Below are 19,229 nucleotides of genomic sequence, written 5' to 3' on the forward strand. Positions count from 1 at the left end.
AGGTCTTCAGTCTATTGCTCTCACAACTGAGCTATTTTGGCAAGCTATACTGATAAGAATGTCTTTTTTTAGGAGCTAAAGATTTTGCAAACTGAAATAACATAAAATGCTTTTCAAGATCAAAACCTGAACACAACAGTTTTTGCTGCTAAATTGCTATTCAGTAGCAAAAGCAAACACCCAACCATGCTAAACCCCAGGATTGAACAAGACACCCTTAGATCTTCAGTCTAATGTTGTCACAACTGAGCTATTTCGCCAAGCTCTACTAATAAGAAATTCTTTTATTGGGGCTAATAATAATGCAAACTGTAATAACATGAAATGTTCTTGAAGACCAGAACCTGAACACGGCAGTTTCTGCTGCTAAATTGCTATTCTGTAACAAAAAAAACAGCAACTAAATATGCCGAAACCCAGGATCGAACCAGGGACCTTTAGATCTTCAGTCTAACGCTCTCCCAACTGAGCTACTTCGGCTAATTGCGACAGATGTGAAGTCGTATTTGGGGTTTTAGGTTGGGAAAAAAAGAGCATCAAGTGTTCTTGAAGAGCAACACCTTATAATGAAAGATTCTGCTGGTAAATTGCTATTCTGTAACAAAAATACAGCTACTAAACATGCCGAAACCCGGGATCGAACCAGGGACTTATAGATCTTCAGTCTAATGCTCTCACAAATGAGCTATTGCAGCTACATCTGACATTTGGAAAGTCTTTTTTGGTGTTTAAGATAAGGCAAACTGAAAGGACATCAAGTGTCCTAGAGGGCGAAACCTGAAAATAAAAGTTTCTGCTGCTAAATTTCTTTTTGCTAAATTGCTACTGAGTAACAAAATGCAAACACCCAAACATGTGGAAACCCACGATCGTACTAGGGATTTTAAGGTCTTCAGTCTATTGCTCTCACAACTGAGCTATTTTGGCAAGCTATACTGATAAAAATGTCTTTTTTTGGAGCTAAAGATTTTGCAAACTGAAATAACATAATATGTTTTTCAAGATCAAAAACTGAAAACAACAGCTTTTGCTGCTAAATTGCTATTCAGTAGCAAAAGCAAACACCCAACCATGCTAAACCCCAGGATTGAACAAGACACCCTTAGATCTGCAGTCTAATGTTCTCACAACTGAGCTATTTCGCCAAGCTCTACTAATAAGAAATTATTTTATTGGGGCTAATAATAATGCAAACTGTAATAACATGAAATGTTCTTGAAGACCAGAACCTGAACACGGCAGTTTCTGCTGCTAAATTGCTATTCTGTAACAAAAAAAACAGCAACTAAATATGCCGAAACCCGGGACCTTTAGATCTTCAGTCTGACGCTCTCCCAACTGAGCTACTTTGGCTAATTGTGACAGATGTGAAGTTGTATTTGGGGTTTTAGGTTGGGAAAAAAGAGCATCAAGTGTTCATGAAGAGCAACACCTTATAATGAAAGAATCTGCTGGTAAATTGCTATTCTGTAACAAAAATACAGCTACTAAACATGCCGAAACCCGAGATCGAACCAGGGACTTATAGATCTTCAGTCTAATGGTCTCCCAAATGAGCTATTGCAGCTACGTCTGACATTTGGAAAGTCTTTTTTGGTGTTTAAGATAAGGCAAACTGAAAGAACATCAAGTGTCCTAGAGGGCAAAACCTGAAAATAAACGTTTCTGCTGCTAAATTTCTTTTTGCTGAATTGCTACTCAGTAACAAAATGCAAACACCCAAACATGTGGAAACCCACGATCGTACTAGGGATTTTAAGGTCTTCAGTCTATTGCTCTCACAACTGAGCTATTTTGGCAAGCTATACTGATAAAAATGTCTTTTTTTGGAGCTAAAGATTTTGCAAACTGAAATAACATAAAATGTTTTTCAAGATCAAAAACTGAAAACAACAATTTTTGCTGCTAAATTGTTATTCAGTAGCAAAAGCAAACACCCAACCATGCTAAACCCCAGGATTGAACAAGACACCCTTAGATCTTCAGTCTAATGTTCTCACAACTGAGCTATTTCGCCAAGCTCTACTAATAAGAAATTCTTTTATTGGGGCTAATAATAATGCAAACTGTAATAACATGAAATGATCTTGAAGACCAGAACCTGAACACGGCAGTTTCTGCTGCTAAATTGCTATTCTGTAACAAAAAAACAGCAACTAAATATGCAGAAACCCAGGATCGAACCAGGGACCTTTAGATCTTCAGTCTAAAGCTCTCCCAACTGAGCTATTTCGGCTAATTGAGAAAGATGTCAAGCCGTATTTGGGGTTTTAGGCTGGGAAAAAAAAGAGCATTAAGTGTTCTTGATGAACAACACCTGATAATGAAAGATTCTGCTGGTAAATTGCTATTCTGTAACAAAAATACAGCAACTAAACATGCCGAATCCTGGGATCAAACCCAGGACCTTTAGATCTTCAGTTTAATGCTCTCACAAAAGAGATATTGCGTGTAAGTCTGACGTTTAGAAAGTCTTTTTTGGTGTTTAAGATAAGGCAAACTGAAAGAACATCAAGTGTCCTAGAGGGCGAAACCTGAAAATGAAAGTTTCTGCTGCTAAATTTCTTTTTGCTGAATTGCTACTCAGTAACAAACTGCAAACACCCAAACATGTGGAAACCCACGATCGCACTAGGGATTTTAAGGTCTTCAGTCTATTGCTCTCACAACTGAGCTATTTTGGCAAGCTATACTGATAAGAATGTCTTTTTTTAGGAGCTAAAGATTTTGCAAACTGAAATAACATAAAATGCTTTTCAAGATCAAAACCTGAACACAACAGTTTTTGCTGCTAAATTGCTATTCAGTAGCAAAAGCAAACACCCAACCATGCTAAACCCCAGGATTGAACAAGACACCCTTAGATCTTCAGTCTAATGTTGTCACAACTGAGCTATTTCGCCAAGCTCTACTAATAAGAAATTCTTTTATTGGGGCTAATAATAATGCAAACTGTAATAACATGAAATGTTCTTGAAGACCAGAACCTGAACACGGCAGTTTCTGCTGCTAAATTGCTATTCTGTAACAAAAAAAACAGCAACTAAATATGCCGAAACCCAGGATCGAACCAGGGACCTTTAGATCTTCAGTCTAACGCTCTCCCAACTGAGCTACTTCGGCTAATTGCGACAGATGTGAAGTCGTATTTGGGGTTTTAGGTTGGGAAAAAAAGAGCATCAAGTGTTCTTGAAGAGCAACACCTTATAATGAAAGATTCTGCTGGTAAATTGCTATTCTGTAACAAAAATACAGCTACTAAACATGCCGAAACCCGGGATCGAACCAGGGACTTATAGATCTTCAGTCTAATGCTCTCACAAATGAGCTATTGCAGCTACATCTGACATTTGGAAAGTCTTTTTTGGTGTTTAAGATAAGGCAAACTGAAAGGACATCAAGTGTCCTAGAGGGCGAAACCTGAAAATAAAAGTTTCTGCTGCTAAATTTCTTTTTGCTAAATTGCTACTGAGTAACAAAATGCAAACACCCAAACATGTGGAAACCCACGATCGTACTAGGGATTTTAAGGTCTTCAGTCTATTGCTCTCACAACTGAGCTATTTTGGCAAGCTATACTGATAAAAATGTCTTTTTTTGGAGCTAAAGATTTTGCAAACTGAAATAACATAATATGTTTTTCAAGATCAAAAACTGAAAACAACAGCTTTTGCTGCTAAATTGCTATTCAGTAGCAAAAGCAAACACCCAACCATGCTAAACCCCAGGATTGAACAAGACACCCTTAGATCTTCAGTCTAATGTTGTCACAACTGAGCTATTTCGCCAAGCTCTACTAATAAGAAATTCTTTTATTGGGGCTAATAATAATGCAAACTGTAATAACATGAAATGTTCTTGAAGACCAGAACCTGAACACGGCAGTTTCTGCTGCTAAATTGCTATTCTGTAACAAAAAAAACAGCAACTAAATATGCCGAAACCCAGGATCGAACCAGGGACCTTTAGATCTTCAGTCTAACGCTCTCCCAACTGAGCTACTTCGGCTAATTGCGACAGATGTGAAGTCGTATTTGGGGTTTTAGGTTGGGAAAAAAAGAGCATCAAGTGTTCTTGAAGAGCAACACCTTATAATGAAAGATTCTGCTGGTAAATTGCTATTCTGTAACAAAAATACAGCTACTAAACATGCCGAAACCCGGGATCGAACCAGGGACTTATAGATCTTCAGTCTAATGCTCTCACAAATGAGCTATTGCAGCTACATCTGACATTTGGAAAGTCTTTTTTGGTGTTTAAGATAAGGCAAACTGAAAGGACATCAAGTGTCCTAGAGGGCGAAACCTGAAAATAAAAGTTTCTGCTGCTAAATTTCTTTTTGCTAAATTGCTACTGAGTAACAAAATGCAAACACCCAAACATGTGGAAACCCACGATCGTACTAGGGATTTTAAGGTCTTCAGTCTATTGCTCTCACAACTGAGCTATTTTGGCAAGCTATACTGATAAAAATGTCTTTTTTTGGAGCTAAAGATTTTGCAAACTGAAATAACATAATATGTTTTTCAAGATCAAAAACTGAAAACAACAGCTTTTGCTGCTAAATTGCTATTCAGTAGCAAAAGCAAACACCCAACCATGCTAAACCCCAGGATTGAACAAGACACCCTTAGATCTGCAGTCTAATGTTCTCACAACTGAGCTATTTCGCCAAGCTCTACTAATAAGAAATTCTTTTATTGGGGCTAATAATAATGCAAACTGTAATAACATGAAATGTTCTTGAAGACCAGAACCTGAACACGGCAGTTTCTGCTGCTAAATTGCTATTCTGTAACAAAAAAAACAGCAACTAAATATGCCGAAACCCGGGACCTTTAGATCTTCAGTCTGACGCTCTCCCAACTGAGCTACTTTGGCTAATTGTGACAGATGTGAAGTTGTATTTGGGGTTTTAGGTTGGGAAAAAAGAGCATCAAGTGTTCATGAAGAGCAACACCTTATAATGAAAGAATCTGCTGGTAAATTGCTATTCTGTAACAAAAATACAGCTACTAAACATGCCGAAACCCGAGATCGAACCAGGGACTTATAGATCTTCAGTCTAATGGTCTCCCAAATGAGCTATTGCAGCTACGTCTGACATTTGGAAAGTCTTTTTTGGTGTTTAAGATAAGGCAAACTGAAAGAACATCAAGTGTCCTAGAGGGCAAAACCTGAAAATAAACGTTTCTGCTGCTAAATTTCTTTTTGCTGAATTGCTACTCAGTAACAAAATGCAAACACCCAAACATGTGGAAACCCACGATCGTACTAGGGATTTTAAGGTCTTCAGTCTATTGCTCTCACAACTGAGCTATTTTGGCAAGCTATACTGATAAAAATGTCTTTTTTTGGAGCTAAAGATTTTGCAAACTGAAATAACATAAAATGTTTTTCAAGATCAAAAACTGAAAACAACAATTTTTGCTGCTAAATTGTTATTCAGTAGCAAAAGCAAACACCCAACCATGCTAAACCCCAGGATTGAACAAGACACCCTTAGATCTTCAGTCTAATGTTCTCACAACTGAGCTATTTCGCCAAGCTCTACTAATAAGAAATTCTTTTATTGGGGCTAATAATAATGCAAACTGTAATAACATGAAATGATCTTGAAGACCAGAACCTGAACACGGCAGTTTCTGCTGCTAAATTGCTATTCTGTAACAAAAAAACAGCAACTAAATATGCAGAAACCCAGGATCGAACCAGGGACCTTTAGATCTTCAGTCTAAAGCTCTCCCAACTGAGCTATTTCGGCTAATTGAGAAAGATGTCAAGCCGTATTTGGGGTTTTAGGCTGGGAAAAAAAAGAGCATTAAGTGTTCTTGATGAACAACACCTGATAATGAAAGATTCTGCTGGTAAATTGCTATTCTGTAACAAAAATACAGCAACTAAACATGCCGAATCCTGGGATCAAACCCAGGACCTTTAGATCTTCAGTTTAATGCTCTCACAAAAGAGATATTGCGTGTAAGTCTGACGTTTAGAAAGTCTTTTTTGGTGTTTAAGATAAGGCAAACTGAAAGAACATCAAGTGTCCTAGAGGGCGAAACCTGAAAATGAAAGTTTCTGCTGCTAAATTTCTTTTTGCTGAATTGCTACTCAGTAACAAACTGCAAACACCCAAACATGTGGAAACCCACGATCGTACTAGGGATTTTAAGGTCTTCAGTCTATTGCTCTCACAACTGAGCTATTTTGGCAAGCTATACTGATAAGAATGTCTTTTTTTAGGAGCTAAAGATTTTGCAAACTGAAATAACATAAAATGCTTTTCAAGATCAAAACCTGAACACAACAGTTTTTGCTGCTAAATTGCTATTCAGTAGCAAAAGCAAACACCCAACCATGCTAAACCCCAGGATTGAACAAGACACCCTTAGATCTTCAGTCTAATGTTGTCACAACTGAGCTATTTCGCCAAGCTCTACTAATAAGAAATTCTTTTATTGGGGCTAATAATAATGCAAACTGTAATAACATGAAATGTTCTTGAAGACCAGAACCTGAACACGGCAGTTTCTGCTGCTAAATTGCTATTCTGTAACAAAAAAAACAGCAACTAAATATGCCGAAACCCAGGATCGAACCAGGGACCTTTAGATCTTCAGTCTAACGCTCTCCCAACTGAGCTACTTCGGCTAATTGCGACAGATGTGAAGTCGTATTTGGGGTTTTAGGTTGGGAAAAAAAGAGCATCAAGTGTTCTTGAAGAGCAACACCTTATAATGAAAGATTCTGCTGGTAAATTGCTATTCTGTAACAAAAATACAGCTACTAAACATGCCGAAACCCGGGATCGAACCAGGGACTTATAGATCTTCAGTCTAATGCTCTCACAAATGAGCTATTGCAGCTACATCTGACATTTGGAAAGTCTTTTTTGGTGTTTAAGATAAGGCAAACTGAAAGGACATCAAGTGTCCTAGAGGGCGAAACCTGAAAATAAAAGTTTCTGCTGCTAAATTTCTTTTTGCTAAATTGCTACTGAGTAACAAAATGCAAACACCCAAACATGTGGAAACCCACGATCGTACTAGGGATTTTAAGGTCTTCAGTCTATTGCTCTCACAACTGAGCTATTTTGGCAAGCTATACTGATAAAAATGTCTTTTTTTGGAGCTAAAGATTTTGCAAACTGAAATAACATAATATGTTTTTCAAGATCAAAAACTGAAAACAACAGCTTTTGCTGCTAAATTGCTATTCAGTAGCAAAAGCAAACACCCAACCATGCTAAACCCCAGGATTGAACAAGACACCCTTAGATCTGCAGTCTAATGTTCTCACAACTGAGCTATTTCGCCAAGCTCTACTAATAAGAAATTATTTTATTGGGGCTAATAATAATGCAAACTGTAATAACATGAAATGTTCTTGAAGACCAGAACCTGAACACGGCAGTTTCTGCTGCTAAATTGCTATTCTGTAACAAAAAAAACAGCAACTAAATATGCCGAAACCCGGGACCTTTAGATCTTCAGTCTGACGCTCTCCCAACTGAGCTACTTTGGCTAATTGTGACAGATGTGAAGTTGTATTTGGGGTTTTAGGTTGGGAAAAAAGAGCATCAAGTGTTCATGAAGAGCAACACCTTATAATGAAAGAATCTGCTGGTAAATTGCTATTCTGTAACAAAAATACAGCTACTAAACATGCCGAAACCCGAGATCGAACCAGGGACTTATAGATCTTCAGTCTAATGGTCTCCCAAATGAGCTATTGCAGCTACGTCTGACATTTGGAAAGTCTTTTTTGGTGTTTAAGATAAGGCAAACTGAAAGAACATCAAGTGTCCTAGAGGGCAAAACCTGAAAATAAACGTTTCTGCTGCTAAATTTCTTTTTGCTGAATTGCTACTCAGTAACAAAATGCAAACACCCAAACATGTGGAAACCCACGATCGTACTAGGGATTTTAAGGTCTTCAGTCTATTGCTCTCACAACTGAGCTATTTTGGCAAGCTATACTGATAAAAATGTCTTTTTTTGGAGCTAAAGATTTTGCAAACTGAAATAACATAAAATGTTTTTCAAGATCAAAAACTGAAAACAACAATTTTTGCTGCTAAATTGTTATTCAGTAGCAAAAGCAAACACCCAACCATGCTAAACCCCAGGATTGAACAAGACACCCTTAGATCTTCAGTCTAATGTTCTCACAACTGAGCTATTTCGCCAAGCTCTACTAATAAGAAATTCTTTTATTGGGGCTAATAATAATGCAAACTGTAATAACATGAAATGATCTTGAAGACCAGAACCTGAACACGGCAGTTTCTGCTGCTAAATTGCTATTCTGTAACAAAAAAACAGCAACTAAATATGCAGAAACCCAGGATCGAACCAGGGACCTTTAGATCTTCAGTCTAAAGCTCTCCCAACTGAGCTATTTCGGCTAATTGAGAAAGATGTCAAGCCGTATTTGGGGTTTTAGGCTGGGAAAAAAAAGAGCATTAAGTGTTCTTGATGAACAACACCTGATAATGAAAGATTCTGCTGGTAAATTGCTATTCTGTAACAAAAATACAGCAACTAAACATGCCGAATCCTGGGATCAAACCCAGGACCTTTAGATCTTCAGTTTAATGCTCTCACAAAAGAGATATTGCGTGTAAGTCTGACGTTTAGAAAGTCTTTTTTGGTGTTTAAGATAAGGCAAACTGAAAGAACATCAAGTGTCCTAGAGGGCGAAACCTGAAAATGAAAGTTTCTGCTGCTAAATTTCTTTTTGCTGAATTGCTACTCAGTAACAAACTGCAAACACCCAAACATGTGGAAACCCACGATCGCACTAGGGATTTTAAGGTCTTCAGTCTATTGCTCTCACAACTGAGCTATTTTGGCAAGCTATACTGATAAGAATGTCTTTTTTTAGGAGCTAAAGATTTTGCAAACTGAAATAACATAAAATGCTTTTCAAGATCAAAACCTGAACACAACAGTTTTTGCTGCTAAATTGCTATTCAGTAGCAAAAGCAAACACCCAACCATGCTAAACCCCAGGATTGAACAAGACACCCTTAGATCTTCAGTCTAATGTTGTCACAACTGAGCTATTTCGCCAAGCTCTACTAATAAGAAATTCTTTTATTGGGGCTAATAATAATGCAAACTGTAATAACATGAAATGTTCTTGAAGACCAGAACCTGAACACGGCAGTTTCTGCTGCTAAATTGCTATTCTGTAACAAAAAAAACAGCAACTAAATATGCCGAAACCCAGGATCGAACCAGGGACCTTTAGATCTTCAGTCTAACGCTCTCCCAACTGAGCTACTTCGGCTAATTGCGACAGATGTGAAGTCGTATTTGGGGTTTTAGGTTGGGAAAAAAAGAGCATCAAGTGTTCTTGAAGAGCAACACCTTATAATGAAAGATTCTGCTGGTAAATTGCTATTCTGTAACAAAAATACAGCTACTAAACATGCCGAAACCCGGGATCGAACCAGGGACTTATAGATCTTCAGTCTAATGCTCTCACAAATGAGCTATTGCAGCTACATCTGACATTTGGAAAGTCTTTTTTGGTGTTTAAGATAAGGCAAACTGAAAGGACATCAAGTGTCCTAGAGGGCGAAACCTGAAAATAAAAGTTTCTGCTGCTAAATTTCTTTTTGCTAAATTGCTACTGAGTAACAAAATGCAAACACCCAAACATGTGGAAACCCACGATCGTACTAGGGATTTTAAGGTCTTCAGTCTATTGCTCTCACAACTGAGCTATTTTGGCAAGCTATACTGATAAAAATGTCTTTTTTTGGAGCTAAAGATTTTGCAAACTGAAATAACATAATATGTTTTTCAAGATCAAAAACTGAAAACAACAGCTTTTGCTGCTAAATTGCTATTCAGTAGCAAAAGCAAACACCCAACCATGCTAAACCCCAGGATTGAACAAGACACCCTTAGATCTGCAGTCTAATGTTCTCACAACTGAGCTATTTCGCCAAGCTCTACTAATAAGAAATTATTTTATTGGGGCTAATAATAATGCAAACTGTAATAACATGAAATGTTCTTGAAGACCAGAACCTGAACACGGCAGTTTCTGCTGCTAAATTGCTATTCTGTAACAAAAAAAACAGCAACTAAATATGCCGAAACCCGGGACCTTTAGATCTTCAGTCTGACGCTCTCCCAACTGAGCTACTTTGGCTAATTGTGACAGATGTGAAGTTGTATTTGGGGTTTTAGGTTGGGAAAAAAGAGCATCAAGTGTTCATGAAGAGCAACACCTTATAATGAAAGAATCTGCTGGTAAATTGCTATTCTGTAACAAAAATACAGCTACTAAACATGCCGAAACCCGAGATCGAACCAGGGACTTATAGATCTTCAGTCTAATGGTCTCCCAAATGAGCTATTGCAGCTACGTCTGACATTTGGAAAGTCTTTTTTGGTGTTTAAGATAAGGCAAACTGAAAGAACATCAAGTGTCCTAGAGGGCAAAACCTGAAAATAAACGTTTCTGCTGCTAAATTTCTTTTTGCTGAATTGCTACTCAGTAACAAAATGCAAACACCCAAACATGTGGAAACCCACGATCGTACTAGGGATTTTAAGGTCTTCAGTCTATTGCTCTCACAACTGAGCTATTTTGGCAAGCTATACTGATAAAAATGTCTTTTTTTGGAGCTAAAGATTTTGCAAACTGAAATAACATAAAATGTTTTTCAAGATCAAAAACTGAAAACAACAATTTTTGCTGCTAAATTGTTATTCAGTAGCAAAAGCAAACACCCAACCATGCTAAACCCCAGGATTGAACAAGACACCCTTAGATCTTCAGTCTAATGTTCTCACAACTGAGCTATTTCGCCAAGCTCTACTAATAAGAAATTCTTTTATTGGGGCTAATAATAATGCAAACTGTAATAACATGAAATGATCTTGAAGACCAGAACCTGAACACGGCAGTTTCTGCTGCTAAATTGCTATTCTGTAACAAAAAAACAGCAACTAAATATGCAGAAACCCAGGATCGAACCAGGGACCTTTAGATCTTCAGTCTAAAGCTCTCCCAACTGAGCTATTTCGGCTAATTGAGAAAGATGTCAAGCCGTATTTGGGGTTTTAGGCTGGGAAAAAAAAGAGCATTAAGTGTTCTTGATGAACAACACCTGATAATGAAAGATTCTGCTGGTAAATTGCTATTCTGTAACAAAAATACAGCAACTAAACATGCCGAATCCTGGGATCAAACCCAGGACCTTTAGATCTTCAGTTTAATGCTCTCACAAAAGAGATATTGCGTGTAAGTCTGACGTTTAGAAAGTCTTTTTTGGTGTTTAAGATAAGGCAAACTGAAAGAACATCAAGTGTCCTAGAGGGCGAAACCTGAAAATGAAAGTTTCTGCTGCTAAATTTCTTTTTGCTGAATTGCTACTCAGTAACAAACTGCAAACACCCAAACATGTGGAAACCCACGATCGCACTAGGGATTTTAAGGTCTTCAGTCTATTGCTCTCACAACTGAGCTATTTTGGCAAGCTATACTGATAAGAATGTCTTTTTTTAGGAGCTAAAGATTTTGCAAACTGAAATAACATAAAATGCTTTTCAAGATCAAAACCTGAACACAACAGTTTTTGCTGCTAAATTGCTATTCAGTAGCAAAAGCAAACACCCAACCATGCTAAACCCCAGGATTGAACAAGACACCCTTAGATCTTCAGTCTAATGTTGTCACAACTGAGCTATTTCGCCAAGCTCTACTAATAAGAAATTCTTTTATTGGGGCTAATAATAATGCAAACTGTAATAACATGAAATGTTCTTGAAGACCAGAACCTGAACACGGCAGTTTCTGCTGCTAAATTGCTATTCTGTAACAAAAAAAACAGCAACTAAATATGCCGAAACCCAGGATCGAACCAGGGACCTTTAGATCTTCAGTCTAACGCTCTCCCAACTGAGCTACTTCGGCTAATTGCGACAGATGTGAAGTCGTATTTGGGGTTTTAGGTTGGGAAAAAAAGAGCATCAAGTGTTCTTGAAGAGCAACACCTTATAATGAAAGATTCTGCTGGTAAATTGCTATTCTGTAACAAAAATACAGCTACTAAACATGCCGAAACCCGGGATCGAACCAGGGACTTATAGATCTTCAGTCTAATGCTCTCACAAATGAGCTATTGCAGCTACATCTGACATTTGGAAAGTCTTTTTTGGTGTTTAAGATAAGGCAAACTGAAAGGACATCAAGTGTCCTAGAGGGCGAAACCTGAAAATAAAAGTTTCTGCTGCTAAATTTCTTTTTGCTAAATTGCTACTGAGTAACAAAATGCAAACACCCAAACATGTGGAAACCCACGATCGTACTAGGGATTTTAAGGTCTTCAGTCTATTGCTCTCACAACTGAGCTATTTTGGCAAGCTATACTGATAAAAATGTCTTTTTTTGGAGCTAAAGATTTTGCAAACTGAAATAACATAATATGTTTTTCAAGATCAAAAACTGAAAACAACAGCTTTTGCTGCTAAATTGCTATTCAGTAGCAAAAGCAAACACCCAACCATGCTAAACCCCAGGATTGAACAAGACACCCTTAGATCTGCAGTCTAATGTTCTCACAACTGAGCTATTTCGCCAAGCTCTACTAATAAGAAATTATTTTATTGGGGCTAATAATAATGCAAACTGTAATAACATGAAATGTTCTTGAAGACCAGAACCTGAACACGGCAGTTTCTGCTGCTAAATTGCTATTCTGTAACAAAAAAAACAGCAACTAAATATGCCGAAACCCGGGACCTTTAGATCTTCAGTCTGACGCTCTCCCAACTGAGCTACTTTGGCTAATTGTGACAGATGTGAAGTTGTATTTGGGGTTTTAGGTTGGGAAAAAAGAGCATCAAGTGTTCATGAAGAGCAACACCTTATAATGAAAGAATCTGCTGGTAAATTGCTATTCTGTAACAAAAATACAGCTACTAAACATGCCGAAACCCGAGATCGAACCAGGGACTTATAGATCTTCAGTCTAATGGTCTCCCAAATGAGCTATTGCAGCTACGTCTGACATTTGGAAAGTCTTTTTTGGTGTTTAAGATAAGGCAAACTGAAAGAACATCAAGTGTCCTAGAGGGCAAAACCTGAAAATAAACGTTTCTGCTGCTAAATTTCTTTTTGCTGAATTGCTACTCAGTAACAAAATGCAAACACCCAAACATGTGGAAACCCACGATCGTACTAGGGATTTTAAGGTCTTCAGTCTATTGCTCTCACAACTGAGCTATTTTGGCAAGCTATACTGATAAAAATGTCTTTTTTTGGAGCTAAAGATTTTGCAAACTGAAATAACATAAAATGTTTTTCAAGATCAAAAACTGAAAACAACAATTTTTGCTGCTAAATTGTTATTCAGTAGCAAAAGCAAACACCCAACCATGCTAAACCCCAGGATTGAACAAGACACCCTTAGATCTTCAGTCTAATGTTCTCACAACTGAGCTATTTCGCCAAGCTCTACTAATAAGAAATTCTTTTATTGGGGCTAATAATAATGCAAACTGTAATAACATGAAATGAACTTGAAGACCAGAACCTGAACACGGCAGTTTCTGCTGCTAAATTGCTATTCTGTAACAAAAAAACAGCAACTAAATATGCAGAAATCCGGGATCGAACCAGGGACCTTTAGATCTTCAGTCTAACGTTCTACCAACTGAGCTATTTCGACTAATTGTGAAAGATGTGAAGCCGTATTTGGGGTTTTAGGCTGGGGAAAAAAAGAGCATTAAGTGTTCTTGATGAACAACACCTGATAATGAAAGATTCTGCTGGTAAATTGCTATTCTGTAACAAAAATACTGCAACTAAACATGCCGAATCCTGGGATCGAACCCAGGAGCTTTAGATCTTCAGTTTAATGCTCTCACAAAAGAGCTATTGTGTGTAAGTCTGACGTTTAGAAAGTGTTTTTTGGTGTTTAAGATAAGGCAAACTGAAAGAACATCAAGTGTCCTAGAGGGCGAAACCTGAAAATGAAAGTTTCTGCTGCTAAATTTCTTTTTGCTGACTTGCTACTCAGTAACAAACTGCAAACACCCAAACATGTGGAAACGCACGATCATACTAGGGATTTTAAGGTCTTCAGTCTATTGCTCTCACAACTGAGCTATTTTGGCAAGCTATACTGATAAGAATGTCTTTTTTTAGGAGCTAAAGATTTTGCAAACTGAAATAACATAAAATGCTTTTCAAGATCAAAACCTGAACACAACAGTTTTTGCTGCTAAATTGCTATTCAGTAGCAAAAGCAAACACCCAACCATGCTAAACCCCAGGATTGAACAAGACACCCTTAGATCTTCAGTCTAATGTTGTCACAACTGAGCTATTTTGCCAAGCTCTACTAATAAGAAATTATTTTATTGGGGCTAATAATAATGCAAACTGTAAAAACATGAAATGTTCTTTAAGACCAGAACCTGAACACGGCAGTTTCTGCTGCTAAATTGCTATTCTGTAACAAAAAAACAGCAACTAAATATGCAGAAACCCAGGATCGAACCAGGGACCTTTAGATCTTCAGTCTAACGCTCTCCCAACTGAGCTATTTCGGCTAATTATGAAAGATGTCAAGCCGTATTTGGGGTTTTAGGCTGGGAAAAAAAAGAGCATTAAGTGTTCTTGATGAACAACACCTGATAATGAAAGATTCTGCTGGTAAATTGCTATTCTGTAACAAAAATACAGCAACTAAACATGCCGAATCCTGGGATCAAACCCAGGACCTTTAGATCTTCAGTTTAATGCTCTCACAAAAGAGCTATTGCGTGTAAGTCTGACGTTTAGAAAGTCTTTTTTGGTGTTTAAGATAAGGCAAACTGAAAGAACATCAAGTGTCCTAGAGGGCGAAACCTGAAAATGAAAGTTTCTGCTGCTAAATTTCTTTTTGCTGAATTGCTACTCAGTAACAAACTGCAAACACCCAAACATGTGGAAACCCACGATCGTACTAGGGATTTTAAGGTCTTCAGTCTATTGCTCTCACAACTGAGCTATTTTGGCAAGCTATACTGATAAGAATGTCTTTTTTTAGGAGCTAAAGATTTTGCAAACTGAAATAACATAAAATGCTTTTCAAGATCAAAACCTGAACACAACAGTTTTTGCTGCTAAATTGCTATTCAGTAGCAAAAGCAAACACCCAACCATGCTAAACCCCAGGATTGAACAAGACACCCTTAGATCTTCAGTCTAATGTTGTCACAACTGAGCTATTTCGCCAAGCTCTACTAATAAGAAATTCTTTTATTGAGGCTAATAATAATGCAAACTGTAATAACATGAAATGTTCTTGAAGACCAGAACCTGAACACGGCAGTTTCTGCTGCTAAATTGCTATTCTGTAACAAAAAAAACAGCAACTAAATATGCCGAAACCCGGGATCGAACCAGGGACCTTTAGATCTTCAGTCTAACGCTCTCCCAACTGAGCTACTTCGGCTAATTGTGACAGATGTGAAGTCGTATTTGGGGTTTTAGGTTGGGAAAAAAAGAGCATCAAGTGTTCTTGAAGAGCAACACCTTATAATGAAAGATTCTGCTGTTAAATTGCTATTCTGTAACAAAAATACAGCTACTAAACATGCCGAAACCCGGGATCGAACCAGGGACTTATAGATCTTCAGTCTAATGCTCTCCCAAATGAGCTATTGCAGCTACGTCTGACATTTGGAAAGTCTTTTTTGGTGTTTAAGATAAGGCAAACTGAAAGAACATCAAGTGTCCTAGAGGGCGAAACCTGAAAATAAACGTTTCTGCTGCTAAATTTCTTTTTGCTGAATTGCTACTCAGTAACAAAATGCAAACACCCAAACATGTGGAAACCCACGATCGTACTAGGGATTTTAAGGTCTTCAGTCTATTGCTCTCACAACTGAGCTATTTTGGCAAGCTATACTGATAAGAATGTCTTCTTTTGGAGCTAAAGATTTTGCAAACTGAAATAACATAAAATGTTTTTCAAGATCAAAAACTGAAAACAACAGTTTTTGCTGCTAAATTGCTATTCAGTAGCAAAAGCAAACACCCAACCATGCTAAACCCCAGGATTGAACAAGACACCCTTAGATCTTCAGTCTAATGTTGTCACAACTGAGCTATTTCGCCAAGCTCTACTAATAAGAAATTCTTTTATTGGGGCTAATAATAATGCAAACTGTAATAACATGAAATGTTCTTGAAGACCAGAACCTGAACACGGCAGTTTCTGCTGTTAAATTGCTATTCTGTAACAAAAAAACAGCACCTAAATATGCCGAAACCCAGGATCGAACCAGGGACTTTTAGATCTTCAGTCTAACGCTCTCCCAACTGAGCTATTTCGGCTAATTGTGACAGATGTGAAGTCGTATTTGGGGTTTTAGGTTGGGAAAAAAAGAGCATCAAGTGTTCTTGAAGAGAAACACCTTATAATGAAAGATTCTGCTGGTAAATTGCTATTCTGTAACAAAAATACAGCTACTAAACATGCCGAAACCCGGGATCGAACCAGGGACTTATAGATCTTCAGTCTAATGCTCTCCCAAATGAGCTATTGCAGCTACGTCTGACCTTTGGAAAGTCTTTTTTGGTGTTTAAGAAAAGGCAAACTGAAAGAACATCAAGTGTCCTAGAGGGCGAAACCTGAAAATAAACGTTTCTGCTGCTAAATTTCTTTTTGCTGAATTGCTACTCAGTAACAAAATGCAAACACCCAAACATGTAGAAACCCACGATCGTACTAGGGATTTTAAGGTCTTCAGTCTATTGCTCTCACAACTGAGCTATTTTGGCAAGCTATACTGATAAGAATGTCTTTTTTTGAAGCTAAAGATTTTGCAAACTGAAATAACATAAAATGTTTTTCAAGATCAAAAACTGAAAACAACAGTTTTTGCTGCTAAATTGCTATTCAGTAGCAAAAGCAAACACCCAACCATGCTAAACCCCAGGATTGAACAAGACACCCTTAGATCTTCAGTCTAATGTTCTCACAACTGAGCTATTTCGCCAAGCTCTACTAATAAGAAATTCTTTTATTGGGGCTAATAATAATGCAAACTGTAATAACATGAAATGAACTTGAAGACCAGAACCTGAACACGGCAGTTTCTGCTGCTAAATTGCTATTCTGTAACAAAAAACAGCAACTAAATATGCAGAAATCCGGGATCGAACCAGGGACCTTTAGATCTTTAGTCTAACGCTCTACCAACTGAGCTATTTCGACTAATTGTGAAAAATGTGAAGCCGTATTTGGGGTTTTAGGCTGGGGAAAAAAAGAGCATTAAGTGTTCTTGATGAACAACACCTGATAATGAAAGATTCTGCTGGTAAATTGCTATTCTGTAACAAAAATACAGCAACTAAACATGCCGAATCCTGGGATCGAACCCAGGAGCTTTAGATCTTCAGTTTAATGCTCTCACAAAAGAGCTATTGCGTGTAAGTCTGACGTTTAGAAAGTCTTTTTTGGTGTTTAAGATAAGGCAAACTGAAAGAACATCAAGTGTCCTAGAGGGCGAAACCTGAAAATGAAAGTTTCTGCTGCTAAATTTCTTTTTGCTGAATTGCTACTCAGTAACAAACTGCAAACACCCAAACATGTGGAAACCCACGATCGTACTAGGGATTTTAAGGTCTTCAGTCTATTGCTCTCACAACTGAGCTATTTTGGCAAGCTATACTGATAAGAATGTCTTTTTTTAGGAGCTAAAGATTTTGCAAACTGAAATAACATAAAATGCTTTTCAAGATCAAAACCTGAACACAACAGTTTTTGCTGCTAAATTGCTATTCAGTAGCAAAAGCAAACACCCAACCATGCTAAACCCCAGGATTGAACAAGACACCCTTAGATCTTCAGTCTAATGTTGTCACAACTGAGCTATTTCGCCAAGCTCTACTAATAAGAAATTATTTTATTGGGGCTAATAATAATGCAAACTGTAATAACATGAAATGTTCTTGAAGACCAGAACCTGAACACGGCAGTTTCTGCTGCTAAATTGCTATTCTGTAACAAAAAAAACAGCAACTAAATATGCCGAAACCCGGGATCGAACCAGGGACCTTTAGATCTTCAGTCTAACGCTCTCCCAACTGAGCTATTTCGGCTAATTGTGACAGATGTGAAGTCGTATTTGGGGTTTTAGGTTGGGAAAAAAAGAGCATCAAGTGTTCTTGAAGAGCAACACTTTATAATGAAAGATTCTGCTGGTAAATTGCTATTCTGTAACAAAAAAAACAGCAACTAAATATGCCGAAACCCAGGATCGAAACAGGGACCTTTAGATCTTCAGTCTAACGCTCTCCCAACTGAGCTATTTCGGCTAATTGTGAAAAATGTCAAGCCGTATTTGGGGTTTTAGGCTGGGGAAAAAAAGAGCATTAAGTGTTCTTGATGAACAACACCTGATAATGAAAGATTCTGCTGGTAAATTGCTATTCTGTAACAAAAATACAGCAACTAAACATGCCGAATCCTGGGATCAAACCCAGGACCTTTAGATCTTCAGTTTAATGCTCTCACAAAAGAGCTATTGCGTGTAAGTCTGACGTTTAGAAAGTCTTTTTTGGTGTTTAAGATAAGGCAAACTGAAAGAACATCAAGTGTCCTAGAGGGCGAAACCTGAAAATGAAAGTTTCTGCTGCTAAATTTCTTTTTGCTGAATTGCTACTCAGTAACAAACTGCAAACACCCAAACATGTGGAAACCCACGATCGTACTAGGGATTTTAAGGTCTTCAGTCTATTGCTCTCACAACTGAGCTATTTTGGCAAGCTATACTGATAAGAATGTCTTTTTTTAGGAGCTAAAGATTTTGCAAACTGAAATAACATAAAATGCTTTTCAAGATCAAAACCTGAACACAACAGTTTTTGCTGCTAAATTGCTATTCAGTAGCAAAAGCAAACACCCAACCATGCTAAACCCCAGGATTGAACAAGACACCCTTAGATCTTCAGTCTAATGTTGTCACAACTGAGCTATTTCGCCAAGGTCTACTAATAAGAAATTCTTTTATTGGGGCTAATAATAATGCAAACTGTAATAACATGAAATGTTCTTGAAGACCAGAACCTGAACACGGCAGTTTCTGCTGCTAAATTGCTATTCTGTAACAAAAAAAACCGCAACTAAATACGCCGAAACCCGGGATCGAACCAGGGACCTTTAGATCTTCAGTCTAACGCTCTCCCAACTGAGCTATTTCGGCTAATTC

General features: G+C 37.7%; 18 non-coding genes across 18 annotated transcripts; all 18 read right to left on the reverse strand.

Moving 5' to 3' along the window:
• Positions 1-407: 407 nt before the first annotated feature.
• Positions 408-480, reverse strand: TRNAF-GAA (transfer RNA phenylalanine (anticodon GAA)). The gene has a single exon. It is a non-coding gene; the product is annotated as a tRNA-Phe (tRNA).
• A 1,683-nt stretch (positions 481-2,163) lies between these two features.
• On the reverse strand, positions 2,164-2,236 carry TRNAF-GAA (transfer RNA phenylalanine (anticodon GAA)). The gene has a single exon. It is a non-coding gene; the product is annotated as a tRNA-Phe (tRNA).
• Positions 2,237-3,050: 814 nt separating this feature from the next.
• Positions 3,051-3,123, reverse strand: TRNAF-GAA (transfer RNA phenylalanine (anticodon GAA)). Its single transcript has one exon. It is a non-coding gene; the product is annotated as a tRNA-Phe (tRNA).
• Positions 3,124-3,935: 812 nt separating this feature from the next.
• TRNAF-GAA (transfer RNA phenylalanine (anticodon GAA)) lies at positions 3,936-4,008 on the reverse strand. The gene has a single exon. It is a non-coding gene; the product is annotated as a tRNA-Phe (tRNA).
• Positions 4,009-5,691: 1,683 nt separating this feature from the next.
• TRNAF-GAA (transfer RNA phenylalanine (anticodon GAA)) lies at positions 5,692-5,764 on the reverse strand. Its single transcript has one exon. It is a non-coding gene; the product is annotated as a tRNA-Phe (tRNA).
• Positions 5,765-6,578: 814 nt separating this feature from the next.
• TRNAF-GAA (transfer RNA phenylalanine (anticodon GAA)) lies at positions 6,579-6,651 on the reverse strand. The gene has a single exon. It is a non-coding gene; the product is annotated as a tRNA-Phe (tRNA).
• A 1,683-nt stretch (positions 6,652-8,334) lies between these two features.
• On the reverse strand, positions 8,335-8,407 carry TRNAF-GAA (transfer RNA phenylalanine (anticodon GAA)). Its single transcript has one exon. It is a non-coding gene; the product is annotated as a tRNA-Phe (tRNA).
• Positions 8,408-9,221: 814 nt separating this feature from the next.
• Positions 9,222-9,294, reverse strand: TRNAF-GAA (transfer RNA phenylalanine (anticodon GAA)). The gene has a single exon. It is a non-coding gene; the product is annotated as a tRNA-Phe (tRNA).
• A 1,683-nt stretch (positions 9,295-10,977) lies between these two features.
• Positions 10,978-11,050, reverse strand: TRNAF-GAA (transfer RNA phenylalanine (anticodon GAA)). The gene has a single exon. It is a non-coding gene; the product is annotated as a tRNA-Phe (tRNA).
• An 814-nt stretch (positions 11,051-11,864) lies between these two features.
• Positions 11,865-11,937, reverse strand: TRNAF-GAA (transfer RNA phenylalanine (anticodon GAA)). The gene has a single exon. It is a non-coding gene; the product is annotated as a tRNA-Phe (tRNA).
• A 1,683-nt stretch (positions 11,938-13,620) lies between these two features.
• Positions 13,621-13,693, reverse strand: TRNAF-GAA (transfer RNA phenylalanine (anticodon GAA)). The gene has a single exon. It is a non-coding gene; the product is annotated as a tRNA-Phe (tRNA).
• Positions 13,694-14,506: 813 nt separating this feature from the next.
• On the reverse strand, positions 14,507-14,579 carry TRNAF-GAA (transfer RNA phenylalanine (anticodon GAA)). The gene has a single exon. It is a non-coding gene; the product is annotated as a tRNA-Phe (tRNA).
• Positions 14,580-15,393: 814 nt separating this feature from the next.
• On the reverse strand, positions 15,394-15,466 carry TRNAF-GAA (transfer RNA phenylalanine (anticodon GAA)). The gene has a single exon. It is a non-coding gene; the product is annotated as a tRNA-Phe (tRNA).
• Positions 15,467-16,277: 811 nt separating this feature from the next.
• Positions 16,278-16,350, reverse strand: TRNAF-GAA (transfer RNA phenylalanine (anticodon GAA)). The gene has a single exon. It is a non-coding gene; the product is annotated as a tRNA-Phe (tRNA).
• Positions 16,351-17,160: 810 nt separating this feature from the next.
• TRNAF-AAA (transfer RNA phenylalanine (anticodon AAA)) lies at positions 17,161-17,233 on the reverse strand. The gene has a single exon. It is a non-coding gene; the product is annotated as a tRNA-Phe (tRNA).
• Positions 17,234-18,047: 814 nt separating this feature from the next.
• On the reverse strand, positions 18,048-18,120 carry TRNAF-GAA (transfer RNA phenylalanine (anticodon GAA)). Its single transcript has one exon. It is a non-coding gene; the product is annotated as a tRNA-Phe (tRNA).
• Positions 18,121-18,263: 143 nt separating this feature from the next.
• On the reverse strand, positions 18,264-18,336 carry TRNAF-GAA (transfer RNA phenylalanine (anticodon GAA)). The gene has a single exon. It is a non-coding gene; the product is annotated as a tRNA-Phe (tRNA).
• Positions 18,337-19,150: 814 nt separating this feature from the next.
• On the reverse strand, positions 19,151-19,223 carry TRNAF-GAA (transfer RNA phenylalanine (anticodon GAA)). The gene has a single exon. It is a non-coding gene; the product is annotated as a tRNA-Phe (tRNA).
• Positions 19,224-19,229: the final 6 nt, after the last annotated feature.

This window comes from Pseudophryne corroboree, unplaced genomic scaffold (genome assembly GCF_028390025.1).
Source record: "Pseudophryne corroboree isolate aPseCor3 unplaced genomic scaffold, aPseCor3.hap2 scaffold_801, whole genome shotgun sequence".
Classification (NCBI taxonomy): domain Eukaryota; kingdom Metazoa; phylum Chordata; class Amphibia; order Anura; family Myobatrachidae; genus Pseudophryne; species Pseudophryne corroboree.